Source organism: Pseudophryne corroboree, chromosome 10 (assembly GCF_028390025.1).
Source record: "Pseudophryne corroboree isolate aPseCor3 chromosome 10, aPseCor3.hap2, whole genome shotgun sequence".
NCBI classification, from domain to species: Eukaryota; Metazoa; Chordata; class Amphibia; order Anura; family Myobatrachidae; genus Pseudophryne; species Pseudophryne corroboree.
This window is the reverse complement of record NC_086453.1, coordinates 117937666-117958189: the sequence shown is the minus strand read 5'-3', so window position 1 is coordinate 117958189 and position 20524 is coordinate 117937666. Positions and strand designations below refer to the sequence as shown.

Sequence of the window (20524 nt, the reverse complement as noted above, 5' to 3'; positions counted from 1 at the left end):
GGCTGTGTGTATATCAGCCGAACTCTGACTTTTTTTTTAAAGGGGCAATCATATACAAGGCTAAACCATGCCTTGCACATGATTGTCCCTTTAAAAAACATCTGAGTTCGGCCAGCATCCGGCACAGCTACCGACCTCGAACTTCATTACATCCCAGCCCTTGTCTGATGGTTTGAACTAATGTGGGTTTATGTGGTTTCCGGTATTTAGTATATTTCATGCAGAGGAGGGGACTGTGTGCAGACTTCTCTCTGTGGGCCCCCTCCTATTTGCGCCAGACTCTGTGTATGCGTAGGGCTCTGGAAACATGGTGCCCGCTATGTTCCCGAAGACTAATCTCTAGTGTGCATGCATGGGTCTCTGAAAACATGGCACCCACCATGTTCCGGAAGACACATCTAGACTGCTTATGCATGAATCACTGGGAAAGTGGCCATTGCATTCAGAATTTCAGATCTGGATTTTCGCTGTCCTGCGTTCAGATAGTCGCCGCCTACAGGGGGAGTATATTTTCGCCGTGCAAGTGTGTGATGCTGTGTGTACACTGAGCTGCTAAATTTCAGTGTGTGCAGTCTTACTGTACACAGTCTTACATTCTTAGTGCGCAGGACTTACTCCTACAGTGCGATCACATCAGGCTGATTGGAGCTGACGTCAGACTCCCTGAAAACGCTTGGGAAGGCCTGCGTTTTCTGAACACTCCCAATAAACGGTCAGTTACCACCCACAAATGGCTTCCTCCTGTCAATCACCTTGCGAACACCCGTGCAAATGGATTTTTCGCCCCATCCTGTTGCTGACTGTCGATGCCCGTTGTTGTTCAACGTATTGCGGTGCATACGCATGCGCTGTTATGACCTGATCGCCCGCTGTGCGAAAACGCACAGCAGCGATCAGATATAAATGACCCCCCCATGTTACCTGTGATTTCTCCAGCATCTGCAGCACTGATGGATCTCCGGAGAGATAAGTATATAAATATGGGTGCAGGGTTTGCAACGTGAGCACAGTACATGCTACACCCATTATAGAAACACCTATGACTTCACAATTACCAAATTGAACATAAAAATGGCAGGCATAAAGGCCAAATGCACAAGCCACATGTATTCTTAGAATTTATAGTAGGTGCCGGAGGTACATAACACTAGTGGCCAAAATTGTGGAAACCTTTTGGAAAATGTGGGGTTTTAGGACTTAATTGCGTATAACTGCATTATTTTTAAAGAAAATCCTTTAAGGGTATATGTCACTGGAAAGATAATTTTATACACAATGCCATTTACTGTACCACAAGGAATTTTCTTTATTACGTAAAATGTTATAGCTAAATAACGATAGGGAGACTTTGTGAAAGAGCGGGGATTTGTACAACTGAAAACTGACCAATAGGAGTGATTGTTCTGAGCCAATCAGGTGCTGCGATGTCACAAAATGGATCCACTAGGGTGTTAGCATGAGTAAGCTCACGTGGTCTCGCTGGAAGGGGCATGGCATTGCAGGAAAAGACTGCCCTACATCCCAGTTTTGCAACCTGCATGCCCAGACATTTGCCACCACAGAAAAAACAAAATCCTGATTCATGCCCCTTACATTATTTGTCATTATTCCTACTTATAGTAATGCCCCTTACACATTGTGCCACACACCGCAAGGCCCATTACCCAATATACCACACACCGTAATGCCCCTTACACGTTATGACACACACAGTAATGCTCATTACACAATATGCCACACACCATAATGCCCATTATACATTATGCCACACACCATAATGCCTGAGACGCATTATGCCACACACCACAATGCCCGTGACACATTATGCCCCATGCCACAATGCCCCTGACACATTATAACACACTGCGATGCCCGTGATGCGGTATGCCACACAACGTAATGCCTGTGATACATTTATTTATTTATTAACAGTTTCTTATATAGCGCAGCATATTCCATTACACATTATGCCACCCACCGCAATGCCCCTGATACTTTATGCCCATATTTAAGCTTCTAATTACTTTTAAATTACCTGGTCGTTGTCAGGGGTTTCATGCTCTGGGTTCCATGTTCGTTGCCAGTGGTTCCATGCTCGTTGCCAGAGGTTTCATGCTTTGGGTGTCATGCTCATTGCCAGGGGTGTAATGCTCGTTGCCAGGGGTTTAATGCGCTGGGGTTTCATGCTCTGGTTTTAATACTCATTGCCAGGAGTATAATGCTCGTTGCTATGGGTTTCATGCTCTGGGTGTCATGCTTGTTGCCAGGGGTGTAATGCTTGTTGCCAGGGGTTTCATGGTCTGGGTTTAATGCTCATTGCCAGGGGATTCATGCTCTGGGTGTCATGCTCATTGCTAGGGGTGTAATGCTCGTTGCCAGGGGTGTAATGTGTTGGTGCTCCAACTGTGCGCTCCCGGCACTTCAAGAATGACCTCTAACATCTGTCTCCTCCATGGCGGTGGCCATTTTTGGAGGGAATTTAGCGGGGGCTGTAGTTACGCCAGTACTTAGTGGTGTTCATTTTGAGTTATCATTATTAAACATCTTGAACATGAGCTTGAAATCACATTTGTGGCTTGCCACAAGTGAACGGCCTTTAATTGACTCAAATATTAACTGGCACAATGGTTTAACTATTTGTGGAATATTACCAAAAAATACGAATATTTGATGATTGATTATAACATTATATTGTTTGTGTTGCTCAAGCTACATATAGTTAACAAACTGCATTAAAACCATTAACACTCTAAATGAATATATCCTCATTTCACCTAAAGTGATTTATACATAAGCTAGCTGGCACAGTTCAGCATTTCATTTAAAAAGTTAATGTTAACATAAAAAATCTGCATAATTTAATACCATAGGGAGTTAAATGATCTTATTTAGGACTGAATTCTCATCATTCACTCATTGATTATGTTCTAGTATCCACTGGAACCTGTGCCAATATTTAGACATTTTAATCTTTAAACAAGAAAGCTTACAATGTGTGAAATTGCTGTGGTCAAGGCGACCTTCAAAGTAAATGGTGTGTGTGTGTGTATATATATATGTATATATATATAGACAAAGCGAATTGAATCGCACACACCTTCTTAATCATTTGCTGGGTGCACGGTGAGACAATCAGTACAGAACAATCCGTGGTTTTTTTTCCACATGAACCAGCACACCAAAAAGTAGCAGGAATATTAATTCATTTAATCCATATTAATCCATATTAATTCTCCAAAAGTGCAATGTGCAATGTGCAAGCATAGGCATGGATAATAAAAGTAATACTTAGCAGTTCAATGCATCAAAGTGAGTGGCAGCTCCTACAGCTGTTTCGGTGCTAAAGCACCTTCATCATGGGAATAGCCATCAGAATAGTCTGCCCCAGCCAAACACCACATGTATATATACCAACCAAATCACCAATTAACAAACAAATTACAAAAACCTGTCCATTCAATCATTACACAAATGCTCACCAATCAAATGTGTAGAGTAAGGGTCATCCTGCTCCTCCCCCGCCGTCGCATCTCGCCATAGTCCCAAGTATTTCCTGCATTACACATCAGTTCCCAGCTCCGTATTCCGGTGGCCGGAACTATTATCTCAGGTCCAGGCCTTGAGGTACTGCATTCTTCGCTGCACCTCCCGGAAGTGACGCGGTATTAACATCGTCGTCATCTGTCCGGCTTTGCTATGGTCGCTAGGCAACTGGGACTAAACACAATTGACGCTGGCCAGCCAGTGAACGTCAGGCCAATCCCGGAAGTCACATACTCTCTGTTCCGTCCACGCCTATCTATATCGCGTTGCTAGGCAACCGTGATGTAATCACGGATCCTGCACTGCCAATAGCGTTATTGCAGCGGCGGGGGTGTAGGACAGCATTCTCCTCCCTAACACAATAAACATATGCCCTGAATGCATAATGCATCAGTATGTTAGAGCATTAGAAAATAATAACTTAATATAATGATTGAAATGGAATAGACCATGGAATCGCGTCTTGCAAAGAAATTGATAACAATGAATCACTCTATCAGTAATATCATAATTGATAAAACAGGGCGATAAAGAAAATATCTAGCTAGCACTATCTGACTATTTTTAAAAATATATTTCTAGTACAAAGGAATACATCTGTAAATCCCATCCTATTGTTGATGGACCCATCAGACCCATCAGCAAGTCCACAACTGTCCGAAAATGATCTATATAAATGAGCTAAAGGACAATTCCTCATTTAACCCTTGTGGGGCCATCGCTTGAAGATTGTAAATCCATTTACATTCTTTTTGCAGTAGGCATTTGTTTCTGTCACCACCTCTGCGTGAGGGAGGCACCTGTTCAATCGGCATCACTTTAAAGTCTCTGATGGTATGTTTGACTGCTGCAAAGTGTCGTGCTACTGGCGGTGTGCTGGTGTCTACTTTCAGTAGAGCTTTTTTAATCGAGCTGCGATGCATTGCCACTCGTTCCTTCAGCATCCTCTGGGTTTTCCCCACATATATCATTTTACATGGACACCAGATTACATATACAACATATTTCGTATCACATGTCATTCGTTGCCTTATCTGGTAGATCTTATTTGTAATTGGATTTTGGAAATGAGTCCCAGTCTGTAGGAAACTGCAGTTAGCACAGCCCATGCACTTGTGTACTCCCTTCTGTGGTTGCAACCACCCTGTGCCTGTCATCACTCGAGGACTGATGTCTGAATACACCATTTGATCTTTTAAATTATTACTCCTCTTATAGCAAAAAAGTGGTTTCTCCTTGCACACTTGTTCAAGTACTGGATCACTTTGAACAATGTGCCAATGTGACAAAATCGCTCGTCTGATTGCCCCTGATGAGATCGAATAGGTGCTGGACAGTAACATCCTCCCTTTATCAGCCTGTTTCTTTTTAGGGATCAAAAGTTCCTTTCTGTCCAATCGTAAACATCTCTGTATTGCTTCATCCACCTCAGCTCTGTCATACCCTCTTTGCAAGAATTTAGCCCCCATCTGATTCAATGCTTCAGGGAGTTTACTGTGGTCAGAGGTCGTTCTAACCACCCTGACCAATTGTGAATAGGGCAGACCTTTCTTCAAAGGTTGTGGATGAAAGCTAGCAAACTGTAATAATGTATTTTTATCTGTAGGCTTGCAGAATATTTCAGTGAAGAATTGTCCCTCACTAATGCTAACCTTCACATCAAGAAATTCAATACTTTTTGGACTGCTAGTATACGTGAATCTGATGGATCCATCAACACCATTAAGCTTGTTGACAAACGCTTCTAACAATTGACTCCCTCCTGTCCAGATTAAAAACAAATCATCTATAAACCTAGTATAAAATTTCACAAATTTAGAGAACACAGGGTCGCCGTGTATGTGTAATGTCTCGTACTCATACATGAAAAGGTTCGCATATGATGGGGCCATATTGGACCCCATCGCGGTGCCCCTTAACTGCAGATAGAATGCATTGTTAAACATGAAGTAATTTTTGTGAAGCACCACCTCCATGAGGAGCATCAAGTACTCAATGGGGGGGCCACTGTAACATGTATTAGAGGAAATCACCGCTCTAACAGCCTTCATTCCTTCCTTGTGACTTATATTGGTATAAAGGCTGTTAACATCAAGCGTCACCAGCAGACAGCCTTCTGGTGGTGTACCAATAGATTGTAATTTGTTGATAAAATCAGTGGTGTCGCGTAAATAATATGGTGTACCCTGAACAACAGGTTGTAGGTAAGCATCAACAAACTGTGACAGGGGCTGACCCAGTGACCCTGGGATTGGCCTGACGTTCACTGGCTGGCCAGCGTCAATTGTGTTTAGTCCCAGTTGCCTAGCGACCATAGCAAAGCCGGACAGATGACGACGATGTTAATACCGCGTCACTTCCGGGAGGTGCAGCGAAGAATGCAGTACCTCAAGGCCTGGACCTGAGATAATAGTTCCGGCCACCGGAATACGGAGCTGGGAACTGATGTGTAATGCAGGAAATACTTGGGACTATGGCGAGATGCGACGGCGGGGGAGGAGCAGGATGACCCTTACTCTACACATTTGATTGGTGAGCATTTGTGTAATGATTGAATGGACAGGTTTTTGTAATTTGTTTGTTAATTGGTGATTTGGTTGGTATATATACATGTGGTGTTTGGCTGGGGCAGACTATTCTGATGGCTATTCCCATGATGAAGGTGCTTTAGCACCGAAACAGCTGTAGGAGCTGCCACTCACTTTGATGCATTGAACTGCTAAGTATTACTTTTATTATCCATGCCTATGCTTGCACATTGCACATTGCACTTTTGGAGAATTAATATGGATTAATATGGATTAAATGAATTAATATTCCTGCTACTTTTTGGTGTGCTGGTTCATGTGGAAAAAAAACCACGGATTGTTCTGTACTGATTGTCTCACCGTGCACCCAGCAAATGATTAAGAAGGTGTGTGCGATTCAATTCGCTTTGTCTATTTTGCCTCTTGTTTGGTATATGAATTGCACCACTAAAAGTTACATCTGAGAATCGATTACAAGAAGAAGTTATATTGTGGATTTTGGAACTGTTTTGTTTGTTTCTTATTCATTAACCTGGGAGACTATGGATCTAGATGTCGGTGACCTGACAGGCACCAAAAGATTTTTGGAGAAGGACATTTCTAAAATTCTGTTTTCAGCCACTGATGAACTGGCATTCGATACAGATAGCCCCACTGAAGTATATGCTGACTTGTTGAAAATCAAGAAAAGACATACTGAATTAGAACTACATGGTCTGACGCTTTCACAGTATCACAAGGATAAATACATACCAAGGGGCTTCCGTATCAGGAACCAGCCTACTATTGGGCGTAATAATACAGAGTTTTGTCGGCAATGGTGCCTAATACTTAATCAATGTAGTTTTGACCTCATGATCTTGGTTATTCAACAGGTGAACACTGAAATCGAGGTTCTTAAAAAGGAATTGATTGACTGTGAGTCAACAGGGATTCAGATTTTACAGTCAGACACAGGGGGAGACTGGCTCACGAAATTGGAAGCCAGTGTTGCTAGCTTTAGATCTGAATTATTATTGTTTAAAAAAAACAAATTTAGAAAAGTTAAGGAGGATTATAGAGAACTCAGGGTCTATCCGTGGCTGACTAATCCAGGTGTGAGACGCACCTGGAGAGGCGGCCAAGCAAATAGGGGGAGGAGAAGGGGTGACAGGATATACACTGACCTTGACTCTCAAACATCCCCCAGTGACTCAGATCAACCATCCACCAGCAGACAGCCTTTTTTTCGGGAACGAGTGTACACAAGGAGTCGTTACAAAGGAGGCAGAGACCCTGTAGGAGAGGGGGGGCAAAGCATCGAAAAGGGCCAAGAGAGAACGTACACAAAGGGGAACAAGAGATAGTGGTCTTTAATCTATCTAAACACACCCTTACATCAGTAGAAATGGCGGTATTATCCAAGGGGTTAACATTTGTACCAACATACAAACAGACAGCGTTTCAATGGGAAACCGAACTATATCGGTTTTATAGACAACTACGGTTAAGAGATTTCTTCAGCAAACATAAAGATGGGGCTAAGAAGGAACAGCTGTTTAGACCAAAAAGCACCTTTGATCCCCCCAGTAATAATGCGTCGATTGACACATTTATCAGACTGGTAAGGAGGGATACTTTGCCCATTATTAAGAATATGAAGAAAAAACATCAGAATTTGAGTACACAAGAAACCCAGGCGGTACGTGATCTCCGCAATAATACACAAATAATCATACGCCCTGCTGATAAGGGCGGGGGCATTGTCCTTCTTGACCGTTCTGATTATATAGCTGAGGTCATGTCACAACTTGATGATACCACATGCTACAAAAAACTGACATTTGACCCCACAGGATCATATAAACGGGAAATAGATTCAATTATTTCCATGGGTGTCCTTAATGGGTGGATTGATGATTCCACCGCTGGGTTTTTGACACAAGAATTTCCTAAAGTCCCTCTCTTGTACATATTGCCCAAAATACATAAGTCAATGACAAAACCCCCGGGCAGGCCCATAATCTCCTCCAGAGGGTCACTGGGTCAGCCCCTGTCACAGTTTGTTGATGCTTACCTACAACCTGTTGTTCAGGGTACACCATATTATTTACGCGACACCACTGATTTTATCAACAAATTACAATCTATTGGTACACCACCAGAAGGCTGTCTGCTGGTGACGCTTGATGTTAACAGCCTTTATACCAATATAAGTCACAAGGAAGGAATGAAGGCTGTTAGAGCGGTGATTTCCTCTAATACATGTTACAGTGGCCCCCCCATTGAGTACTTGATGCTCCTCATGGAGGTGGTGCTTCACAAAAATTACTTCATGTTTAACAATGCATTCTATCTGCAGTTAAGGGGCACCGCGATGGGGTCCAATATGGCCCCATCATATGCGAACCTTTTCATGTATGAGTACGAGACATTACACATACACGGCGACCCTGTGTTCTCTAAATTTGTGAAATTTTATACTAGGTTTATAGATGATTTGTTTTTAATCTGGACAGGAGGGAGTCAATTGTTAGAAGCGTTTGTCAACAAGCTTAATGGTGTTGATGGATCCATCAGATTCACGTATACTAGCAGTCCAAAAAGTATTGAATTTCTTGATGTGAAGGTTAGCATTAGTGAGGGACAATTCTTCACTGAAATATTCTGCAAGCCTACAGATAAAAATACATTATTACAGTTTGCTAGCTTTCATCCACAACCTTTGAAGAAAGGTCTGCCCTATTCACAATTGGTCAGGGTGGTTAGAACGACCTCTGACCACAGTAAACTCCCTGAAGCATTGAATCAGATGGGGGCTAAATTCTTGCAAAGAGGGTATGACAGAGCTGAGGTGGATGAAGCAATACAGAGATGTTTACGATTGGACAGAAAGGAACTTTTGATCCCTAAAAAGAAACAGGCTGATAAAGGGAGGATGTTACTGTCCAGCACCTATTCGATCTCATCAGGGGCAATCAGACGAGCGATTTTGTCACATTGGCACATTGTTCAAAGTGATCCAGTACTTGAACAAGTGTGCAAGGAGAAACCACTTTTTTGCTATAAGAGGAGTAATAATTTAAAAGATCAAATGGTGTATTCAGACATCAGTCCTCGAGTGATGACAGGCACAGGGTGGTTGCAACCACAGAAGGGAGTACACAAGTGCATGGGCTGTGCTAACTGCAGTTTCCTACAGACTGGGACTCATTTCCAAAATCCAATTACAAATAAGATCTACCAGATAAGGCAACGAATGACATGTGATACGAAATATGTTGTATATGTAATCTGGTGTCCATGTAAAATGATATATGTGGGGAAAACCCAGAGGATGCTGAAGGAACGAGTGGCAATGCATCGCAGCTCGATTAAAAAAGCTCTACTGAAAGTAGACACCAGCACACCGCCAGTAGCACGACACTTTGCAGCAGTCAAACATACCATCAGAGACTTTAAAGTGATGCCGATTGAACAGGTGCCTCCCTCACGCAGAGGTGGTGACAGAAACAAATGCCTACTGCAAAAAGAATGTAAATGGATTTACAATCTTCAAGCGATGGCCCCACAAGGGTTAAATGAGGAATTGTCCTTTAGCTCATTTATATAGATCATTTTCGGACAGTTGTGGACTTGCTGATGGGTCTGATGGGTCCATCAACAATAGGATGGGATTTACAGATGTATTCCTTTGTACTAGAAATATATTTTTAAAAATAGTCAGATAGTGCTAGCTAGATATTTTCTTTATCGCCCTGTTTTATCAATTATGATATTACTGATAGAGTGATTCATTGTTATCAATTTCTTTGCAAGACGCGATTCCATGGTCTATTCCATTTCAATCATTATATTAAGTTATTATTTTCTAATGCTCTAACATACTGATGCATTATGCATTCAGGGCATATGTTTATTGTGTTAGGGAGGAGAATGCTGTCCTACACCCCCGCCGCTGCAATAACGCTATTGGCAGTGCAGGATCCGTGATTACATCACGGTTGCCTAGCAACGCGATATAGATAGGCGTGGACGGAACAGAGAGTATGTGACTTCCGGGATTGGCCTGACGTTCACTGGCTGGCCAGCGTCAATTGTGTTTAGTCCCAGTTGCCTAGCGACCATAGCAAAGCCGGACAGATGACGACGATGTTAATACCGCGTCACTTCCGGGAGGTGCAGCGAAGAATGCAGTACCTCAAGGCCTGGACCTGAGATAATAGTTCCGGCCACCGGAATACGGAGCTGGGAACTGATGTGTAATGCAGGAAATACTTGGGACTATGGCGAGATGCGACGGCGGGGGAGGAGCAGGATGACCCTTACTCTACACATTTGATTGGTGAGCATTTGTGTAATGATTGAATGGACAGGTTTTTGTAATTTGTTTGTTAATTGGTGATTTGGTTGGTATATATACATGTGGTGTTTGGCTGGGGCAGACTATTCTGATGGCTATTCCCATGATGAAGGTGCTTTAGCACCGAAACAGCTGTAGGAGCTGCCACTCACTTTGATGCATTGAACTGCTAAGTATTACTTTTATTATCCATGCCTATGCTTGCACATTGCACATTGCACTTTTGGAGAATTAATATGGATTAATATGGATTAAATGAATTAATATTCCTGCTACTTTTTGGTGTGCTGGTTCATGTGAAAAAAAACCACGGATTGTTCTGTATATATATATATATATATATAGAATAGTTTTGTTACCCGGCACTCCAATGAGGGATTATTGGAAATACTCGCTGCGGTGCCCTCCGTGGGTTGATAACACAACCCCCATGTATTCTCAAAACGACGGCGGCACTCGTACAGACTGCTCAATGCATTATAAAAGTAGTAAGTTTATTTTCCAACGGCGTTTCGGGGATATACCCCGTCGTCAGGGACAGCACATCACAAATAGACAATACCAACACAGCACTTATATAACCAGGACAATCCTATCTAAAATTGGTTAATCTTACTCACCTGTCCTTCGCCGCTGACCGCCCGCTCTCCGCTATGAACATAGTGGGAACTCCAAAATGACGTGTTCAGACGGCGCCGGACAGGCGAGCTGACGTCGTGACGTCGGTTGCCATAGTGATGTACTATAACAAAATACAAACATAGACATTACTGAAGAATACATCATACTTACCTACTCTCCCGGAATGGCCGGGAGGCTCCTGAAAATCGGGTGACCCTCCCGGCCCAACGGAAGAGCAGGCAAGTCTCCCGGTTTGCGGGGTCCCCCCCTGCCCGTCCGCCCACTTAGTGTGTAAAGTGGGCGGACCGGGCAGTCGATGACGCGATTCTTGCAGAATCGCGTCATCATAGCCACGCCCCCTTCATTGTAATGCCGGTGATCGCGGCATCACAGAGCGGGGGGCATGGCTTAGAGGAGGCGTCGTCGTGACTCCGCCCTTGCTCCGCCCCCGTCCGCCCTTGCCCCGCCCCCGTCCCGCCTCCAGACCACCCCCTCCTCTTCATCTAGCCTCCCCTGCCCGCCCTGCTCAGCCGACCTGGCTGCTCTCTCCCGCAGAGAGCAGCCAGAATGTCGGCAACTCTGGGATACATATGAACCTCAGCTTTTACATAATCAAGACAAACATTGTGAATTACAACCAACACCAGACGTAACAAATATTAAAAGACATATCATTCTAATACTAGATTATTTACTTATAGCAGGAAACTGGTATAAATACAATCAACTTGTGACCTATATCGATCATCAAAACATGCACTGCAAACCCAAGTTCTCGTTCAATCCTCCAGGTGCTATTGTATTTAATTTAAATATCCATTTAGTTTCTAACTGCAATAAAGTTCTCCCCCTATTTCCACCTCTATGTGAAATGGGAACATGGTCTATCAACATAGCCCTGATGCTAGTGGGGCTATGTCTGGCTGACAACCAGTGGCGAGCCACCGGCTGATCACTGACGCCCTTTTCTAGGGCTTGTTTGATGGCACTTCTATGTCCTGCCATACGATCCCGGAATTGCCTTTGGGTTTTCCCAATATACGCTAATCCACAAGGACATTTAAGCATGTATATAACATGTGTTGTTGTATACGTAAGGCGATGGTATATATTAAACTTCCTACCCGTAGAGGGGTGATGGAACATAGGACCCGTCATAAGTATATTACATGCAGAACATCCAAGGCAACGGTAGCAACCTAATTTTGGTCTCAGAAAATGCATTTGTTCCGTCTTAGTTAATGGGAAAACATCCAGTTAAAGGTAAAATAATTCCTTGTCAGGATTAACAACAATAATTGTAAAAACAGCTCTATTGGTGGACTTTTATATAGAGATGTGCACTTGAAATTTTTCGGGTTTTGTGTTTTGGTTTTGGGTTCGGTTCCGTGGCCGTGTTTTGGGTTCGAACACGTTTTGGCAAAACCTCACCGAATTTTTTTTGTCGGATTCGGGTGTGTTTTGGATTCGGGTGTTTTTTTCAAAAAACACTAAAAAACAGCTTAAATCATAGAATTTGGGGGTCATTTTGATCCCAAAGTATTATTAACCTCAAAAACCATAATTTCCACTCATTTTCAGTCTATTCTGAACACCTCACACCTTACAATATTATTTTTAGTCCTAAAATTTGCACCGAGGTCGCTGGATGACTAAGCTAAGCGACCCTAGTGGCCGACACAAACACCTGGCCCATCTAGGAGTGGCACTGCAGTGTCACGCAGGATGGCCCTTCCAAAAAACACTCCCCAAACAGCACATGACGCAAAGAAAAAAAGAGGCGCAATGAGGTAGCTGTGTGAGTAAGATAAGCGACCCTAGTGGCCGACACAAACACCTGGCCCATCTAGGAGTGGCACTGCAGTGTCACGCAGGATGGCCCTTCCAAAAAACCCTCCCCAAACAGCACATGACGCAAAGAAAAAAAGAGGCGCAATGAGGTAGCTGTGTGAGTAAGCTAAGCGACCCTAGTGGCCGACACAAACACCTGGCCCATCTAGGAGTGGCACTGCAGTGTCACGCAGGATGGCCCTTCCAAAAAACACTCCCCAAACAGCACATGATGCAAAGAAAAAAAGAGGCGCAATGAGGTAGCTGTGTGAGTAAGCTAAGCGACCCTAGTGGCCGACACAAACACCTGGCCCATCTAGGAGTGGCACTGCAGTGTCACGCAGGATGGCCCTTCCAAAAAACACTCCCCAAACAGCACATGACGCAAAGAAAAAAAGAGGCGCAATGAGGTAGCTGTGTGAGTAAGCTAAGCGACCCTAGTGGCCGACACAAACACCTGGCCCATCTAGGAGTGGCACTGCAGTGTCACGCAGGATGGCCCTTCCAAAAAACACTCCCCAAACAGCACATGACGCAAAGAAAAAAAGAGGCGCAATGAGGTAGCTGTGTGAGTAAGATAAGCGACCCTAGTGGCCGACACAAACACCTGGCCCATCTAGGAGTGGCACTGCAGTGTCACGCAGGATGGCCCTTCAAAAAAATACTCCCCAAACAGCACATGACGCAAAGAAAAATTAAAGAAAAAAGAGGTGCAAGATGGAATTGTCCTTGGGCCCTCCCACCCACCCTTATGTTGTATAAACAGGACATGCACACTTTAACCAACCCATCATTTCAGTGACAGGGTCTGCCACACGACTGTGACTGAAATGACGGGTTGGTTTGGACCCCCACCCAAAAAGAAGCAATTAATTTCTCCTTGCACAAACTGGCTCTACAGAGGCAAGATGTCCACCTCATCATCATCCTCCGATATATCACCGTGTACATCCCCCTCCTCACAGATTATCAATTCGTCCCCACTGGAATCCACCATCTCAGCTCCCTGTGTACTTTGTGGAGGCAATTGCTGCTGGTCAATGTCTCCACGGAGGAATTGATTATAATTCATTTTAATGAACATCATCTTCTCCACATTTTCTGGAAGTAACCTCGTACGCCGATTGCTGACAAGGTGAGCGGCGGCACTAAACACTCTTTCGGAGTACACACTTGTGGGAGGGCAACTTAGGTAGAATAAAGCCAGTTTGTGCAAGGGCCTCCAAATTGCCTCTTTTTCCTGCCAGTATAAGTACGGACTGTCTGACGTGCCTACTTGGATGCGGTCACTCATATAATCCTCCACCATTCTTTCAATGGGGAGAGAATCATATGCAGTGACAGTAGACGACATGTCCGTAATCGTTGTCAGGTCCTTCAGTCCGGACCAGATGTCAGCATCAGCAGTCGCTCCAGACTGCCCTGCATCACCGCCAGGGGGTGGGCTCGGAATTCTGAGCCTTTTCCTCGCACCCCCAGTTGCGGGAGAATGTGAAGGAGGAGATGTTGACAGGTCGCGTTCCGCTTGACGTGACAATTTTCTCACCAGCAGGTCTTTGAACCCCAGCAGACTTGTGTCTGCCGGAAAGAGAGATCCAAGGTAGGTTTTAAATCTAGGATCGAGCACGGTGGCCAAAATGTAGTGATCTGATTTCAACAGATTGACCACCCGTGAATCCTTGTTAAGCGAATTAAGGGCTCCATCCACAAGTCCCACATGCCTAGCGGAATCGCTCCGTGTTAACTCCTCCTTCAATGTCTCCAGCTTCTTCTGCAAAAGCCTGATGAGGGGAATGACCTGACTCAGGCTGGCAGTGTCTGAACTGACTTCACGTGTGGCAAGTTCAAAGGGCAGCAGAACCTTGCACAACGTTGAAATCATTCCACACTACGCTTGAGACAGGTGCATTCCACCTCCTATATCGTGCTCAATTGTATAGGCTTGAATGGCCTTTTGCTGCTCCTCCAACCTCTGAAGCATATATAGGGTTGAATTCCACCTCGTTACCACTTCTTGCTTCAGATGATGGCAGGGCAGGTTCAGGCGTTTTTGGTGTTGCTCCAGTCTTCTGTACGTGGTGCCTGTACGCCGAAAGTGTCCCGCAATTCTTCTGGCCACCGACAGCATCTCTTGCACGCCCCTGACGTTTTTTTAAAAATTCTGCACCACCAAATTCAAGGTATGTGCAAAACATGGGACGTGCTGGAATTTGCCCATATTTAATGCACACACAATATTGCTGGCGTTGTCCGATGCCACAAATCCACAGGAGAGTCCAATTGGGGTAAGCCATTCCGCGATGATCTTCCTCAGTTGCCGTAAGAGGTTTTCAGCTGTGTGCGTATTCTGGAAAGCGGTGATACAAAGCGTAGCCTGCCTAGGAAAGAGTTGGCGTTTGCGAGATGCTGCTACTGGTGCCGCCGCTGCTGTTCTTGCGGCGGGAGTCCATACATCTACCCAGTGGGCTGTCACAGTCATATAGTCCTGACCCTGCCCTGCTCCACTTGTCCACATGTCCGTGGTTAAGTGGACATTGGGTACAACTGCATTTTTTAGGACACTGGTGAGTCTTTTTCTGACGTCCGTGTACATTCTCGGTATCGCCTGCCTAGAGAAGTGGAACCTAGATGGTATTTGGTAACGGGGGCACACTACCTCAAGAAATTGTCTAGTTCCCTGTGAACTAACGGCGGATACCGGACGCACGTCTAACACCAACATAGTTGTCAAGGCCTCAGTTATCCGCTTTGCAACAGGATGACTGCTGTGATATTTCATCTTCCTCGCAAAGGACTGTTGGACAGTCAATTGCTGGGTAGAAGTAGTAAAAGTGGGCTTACGACTTCCCCTCTGGGATGACCATCGACTCCCAGCAGCAACAACAGCAGCGCCAGCAGCAGTAGGCGTTACACGCAAGGATGCATCGGAGGAATCCCAGGCAGGAGAGGACTCGTCAGAATTGCCAGTGACATGGCCTGCAGGACTATTGGCATTCCTGGGGAAGGAGGAAATTGACACTGAGGGAGTTGGTGGGGTGGTTTGCGTGAGCTTGGTTACAAGAGGAAGGGATTTACTGGTCAGTGGACTGCTTCCGCTGTCGCCCAAAGTTTTTGAACTTGTCACTGACTTATTATGAATGCGCTGCAGGTGACGTATAAGGGAGGATGTTCCGAGGTGGTTAACGTCCTTACCCCTACTTATTACAGCTTGACAAAGGCAACACACGGCTTGACAAATGTTGTCCGCATTTCTGTTGAAATACTTCCACACCGAAGAGCTGATTTTTTTGGTATTTTCACCAGGCATGTCAACGGCCATATTCCTCCCACGGACAACAGGTGTCTCCCCGGGTGCCTGACTTAAACAAACCACCCCACCATCAGAATCCTCCTTGTCAATTTCCTCCCCAGCGCCAGCAACACCCATATCCTCCTCATCCTGGTGTACTTCAACACTGACATCTTCAATCTGACTATCAGGAACTGGACTGTGGGTGCTCCTTCCAGCACTTGCAGGGGGCGTGCAAATGGTGGAAGGCGCATGCTCTTCACGTCCAGTGTTGGGAAGGTCAGGCATTGCAACCGACACAATTGGACTCTCCTTGTGGATTTGGGATTTCGAAGAACGCACAGTTCTTTGCGGTGCTTTTGCCAGCTTGAGTCTTTTCATTTTTCTAGCGAGAGGCTGAGTGCTTCCATCCTCATGTGAAGCTGAACCACTAGCCATGAACATAGGCCAGGGCCTAAGCCGTTCCTTGCCACTCCGTGTGGTAAATGGCATATTGGCAAGTTTACGCTTCTCCTCCGACAATTTTATTTTAGATTTTTGAGTCCTTTTTTTACTGATATTTGGTGTTTTGGATTTTACATGCTCTGTACTATGACATTGGGCATCGGCCTTGGCAGACGACGTTGCTGGCATTTCATCGTCTCGGCCATGACTAGTGGCAGCAGCTTCAGCACGAGGTGGAAGTGGATCTTGATCTTTCCCTAATTTTGGAACCTCAACATTTTTGTTCTCCATATTTTAATAGGCACAACTAAAAGGCACCTCAGGTAAACAATGGAGATGGATGGATACTAGTATACTTATGGATGGACGAGCGACTGCCGACACAGAGGTAGCTACAGCCGTGGACTACCGTACTGTGTCTGCTGCTAATATAGACTGAATGATAATGAGATAAAATTAAAATATATATATATATCACACTAGTACTGCAGCCGGACAGGTATATATTATGTAATGACGGACCTGCTGGACACTGTCTGTCAGACTCAGCACTGCAGACTCCTAAAGTACGCTACTAGTATCAAGAAGATAGAAAAAAAAAAAAAAACACGGGTAGGTGGTATACAATTATGGATGGACGAGCGACTGCCGACACAGAGGTAGCTACAGCCGTGGACTACCGTACTGTGTCTGCTGCTAATATAGACTGGATGATAATGAGATAAAATTAAAATATATATATATATCACACTAGTACTGCAGCCGGACAGGTATATATTATGTAATGACGGACCTGATGGATACTGTCTGTCAGCACTGCAGACTCCTAAAGTAAGCTACTAGTATCAAGAAGATAGAAAAAAAAAACCACGGGTAGGTGGTATACAATTATGGATGGACGAGCGACTGCCGACACAGAGGTAGCTACAGCCGTGGACTACCGTACTGTGTCTGCTGCTAATATAGACTGGATGATAATGAGATAAAATTAAAATATATATATATATCACACTAGTACTGCAGCCGGACAGGTATATATTATGTAATGACGGACCAGCTGGACACTGTCTGTCAGCACTACAGACTCCTAAAGTAAGCTACTAGTATCAAGAAGATAGAAAAAAAAATAAACCACGGGTAGGTGGTATACAATTATGGATGGACGAGCGACTGCCGACACAGAGGTAGCTACAACCGTGGACTACCGTACTGTGTCTGCTGCTAATATAGACTGGATGATAATGAGATAAAATTAAAATATATATATATATCACACTAGTACTGCAGCCGGACAGGTATATATTATGTAATGACGGACCTGCTGGACACTGTCTGTCAGCACTGCAGACTCCTAAAGTAAGCTACTAGTATCAAGAAGATAGAAAAAAAAAATAAACCACGGGTAGGTGGTACACAATTATGGATGGACGAGCGACTGCCGACACAGAGGTAGCTACAGCCGTGGACTACCGTACTGTGTCTGCTGCTAATATAGACTGGATGATAATGAGATAAAATTAAAATATATATATATATATCACACTAGTACTGCAGCCGGACAGGTATATATTATGTAATGACGGACCTGCTGGACACTGTCTGTCAGCACTGCAGACTCCTAAAGTAAGCTACTGGTATCAAGAAGATAGAAAAAAAAAAAAACACGGGTAGGTGGTATACAATTATGGATGGACGAGCGACTGCCGACACAGAGGTAGCTACAGCCGTGGACTACCGTACTGTGTCTGCTGCTAATATAGACTGGATGATAATGAGATAAAATTAAAATATATATATATATCACACTAGTACTGCAGCCGGACAGGTATATATTATGTAATGACGGACCTGCTGGACACTGTCTGTCAGCACTGCAGACTCCTAAAGTAAGCTACTAGTATCAAGAAGATAGAAAAAAAAAAACCACGGGTAGGTGGTATACAATTATGGATGGACGAGCGACTGCCGACACAGAGGTAGCTACAGCCGTGGACTACCGTACTGTGTCTGCTGCTTAATAGACTGGATGATAATGAGATAAAATTAAAATATATATATATATCACACTAGTACTGCAGCCGGACAGGTATATATTATGTAATGACGGACCTGCTGGACACTGTCTGCAGAATGCGTTTATAAAAACACCACACGACGAGTGTTCAACTTTTTCAGGCAGACAATCACAATATACTGGTGGTCAGCAGACAATCACAATACTGGTGGTCAGTGGTCACTGGTCAGTCACACTGGCAGTGGCACTCTGGCAGCAAAAGTGTGCACTGTACTTAAAATATGTACTCCTGCTATAACTGCTCCCCAGTCTCCCCCACAATTAAGCTGTGTGAGCAGTGAGCACTCAGCAGTCAGATAATGATATACAGTATATGATGCAGCACACTGGGCTGAGCACAAATATGGTATGTGTGACTGTGTCACACTGTGTATCGTTTTTTTTCAGGCAGAGAACGGATTAATTAAACTGGTGGCACTGGTCACTGGTCACACTATCAGCAGCAAGTAGTACTCCTCCTATATGCTCCCCAAAATTTGTGTCTCTCTCTAGTACTAGTCACTCTAAACGGAGAGGACGCCAGCCACGTCCTCTCCCTATCAATCTCAATGCACGTGTGAAAATGGCGGCGACGCACGGCTCCTTATATAGAATCCGAGTCTCGCGATAGAATCCGAGCCTCGCGAGAATCCGACAGCGGGATGATGATGTTCGGGCGCGCTCGGGTTAACCGAGCAAGGCGGGAAGATCCGAGTCGCTCGGCCCCGTGTAAAAAAAACTGAAGTTCGGGCGGGTTCGGATTCCGAGGAACCGAACCCGCTCATCTCTACTTTTATATAGTACATTATTAGTTATTAATGACCTAACCGCCTCCACACCCGCATCATGCGGGATGCAGGTGTAGAGGCTGGTCACATCGGCACTACACATGGTAAACGTATCTGGCAATGGGCCCAATTGTTGTAGTTGTAACAATAAAGCGATTGTGTCCTTTAAATGGGAAGGTATAGCCTGCACGCATGGATTTAAATAGGCATCTAAATAAGTGGAAACTGGATGAAACAGTGATTCCCTAGCAGACACTATGGGTCGACCCGGTGGATGTTCAAGTGATTTATGTATTTTCGGGACCGTGTAAAATAATGGTACCCGGGGAAATTCTACCCTTTAAGAGCACGGAGGATCACTTCAGATCCTATAAGACTGAAGAAACCATTGATTTAATGGTGGATAAATTCATTGAGAGAGGGTACCCCAGGAAAGAGTTAAGTAAATTAAAACAGAAAGTTCTAAATATACCTAGGGAAGAAGCATTAAAAGGGAAATTATCAAATCCCAAAAATAGACAGCCTAAGGAAGCCAACGTCATCCCTTGGGTTAATAAGTATACAGTTAACACCGATTATACTACAAAAAAGGCTAAAAAACATTGGCCTATTGTTTCAACAGATACCGATTTACCTGCCTTGAACAATAGCCGGTTACTCCCTAGTTACACTAGAGGCCGTAACCTAGCAGATAAATTAGTTAAACTGGATGTTTTCCAATTAACTAAGACGGAACAGATGCATTTTCTGAGACCAAAATTAGGTTGCTACCGTTGCCTTGGATGTTCTGCATGTAATATACTTATGACGGGTCCTATGTTCCATCACCCCTCTACGGGTAGGAAGTTTAATATATACCATCGCCTTACGTATACAACAACACATGTTATATACATGCTTAAATGTCCTTGTGGATTAGCGTATATTGGGAAAACCCAAAGGCAATTCCGGGATCGTATGGCAGGACAAAGAAGTGCCATCAAACAAGCCCTAGAAAAGGGCGTCAGTGATCAGCCGGTGGCTCGCCACTGGTTGTCAGCCAGACATAGCCCCACTAGCATCAGAGGTGGAAATAGGGGGAGAACT

General features: G+C 44.4%; 1 protein-coding gene across 2 annotated transcripts in view; it reads left to right on the top strand.

Annotated features, from left to right (window-relative positions):
• The window catches only part of CACNG8 (calcium voltage-gated channel auxiliary subunit gamma 8), a 225887-nt gene that overhangs the window by 69353 nt on the left and 136010 nt on the right, over positions 1-20524 (top strand). The window lies entirely within an intron of this gene.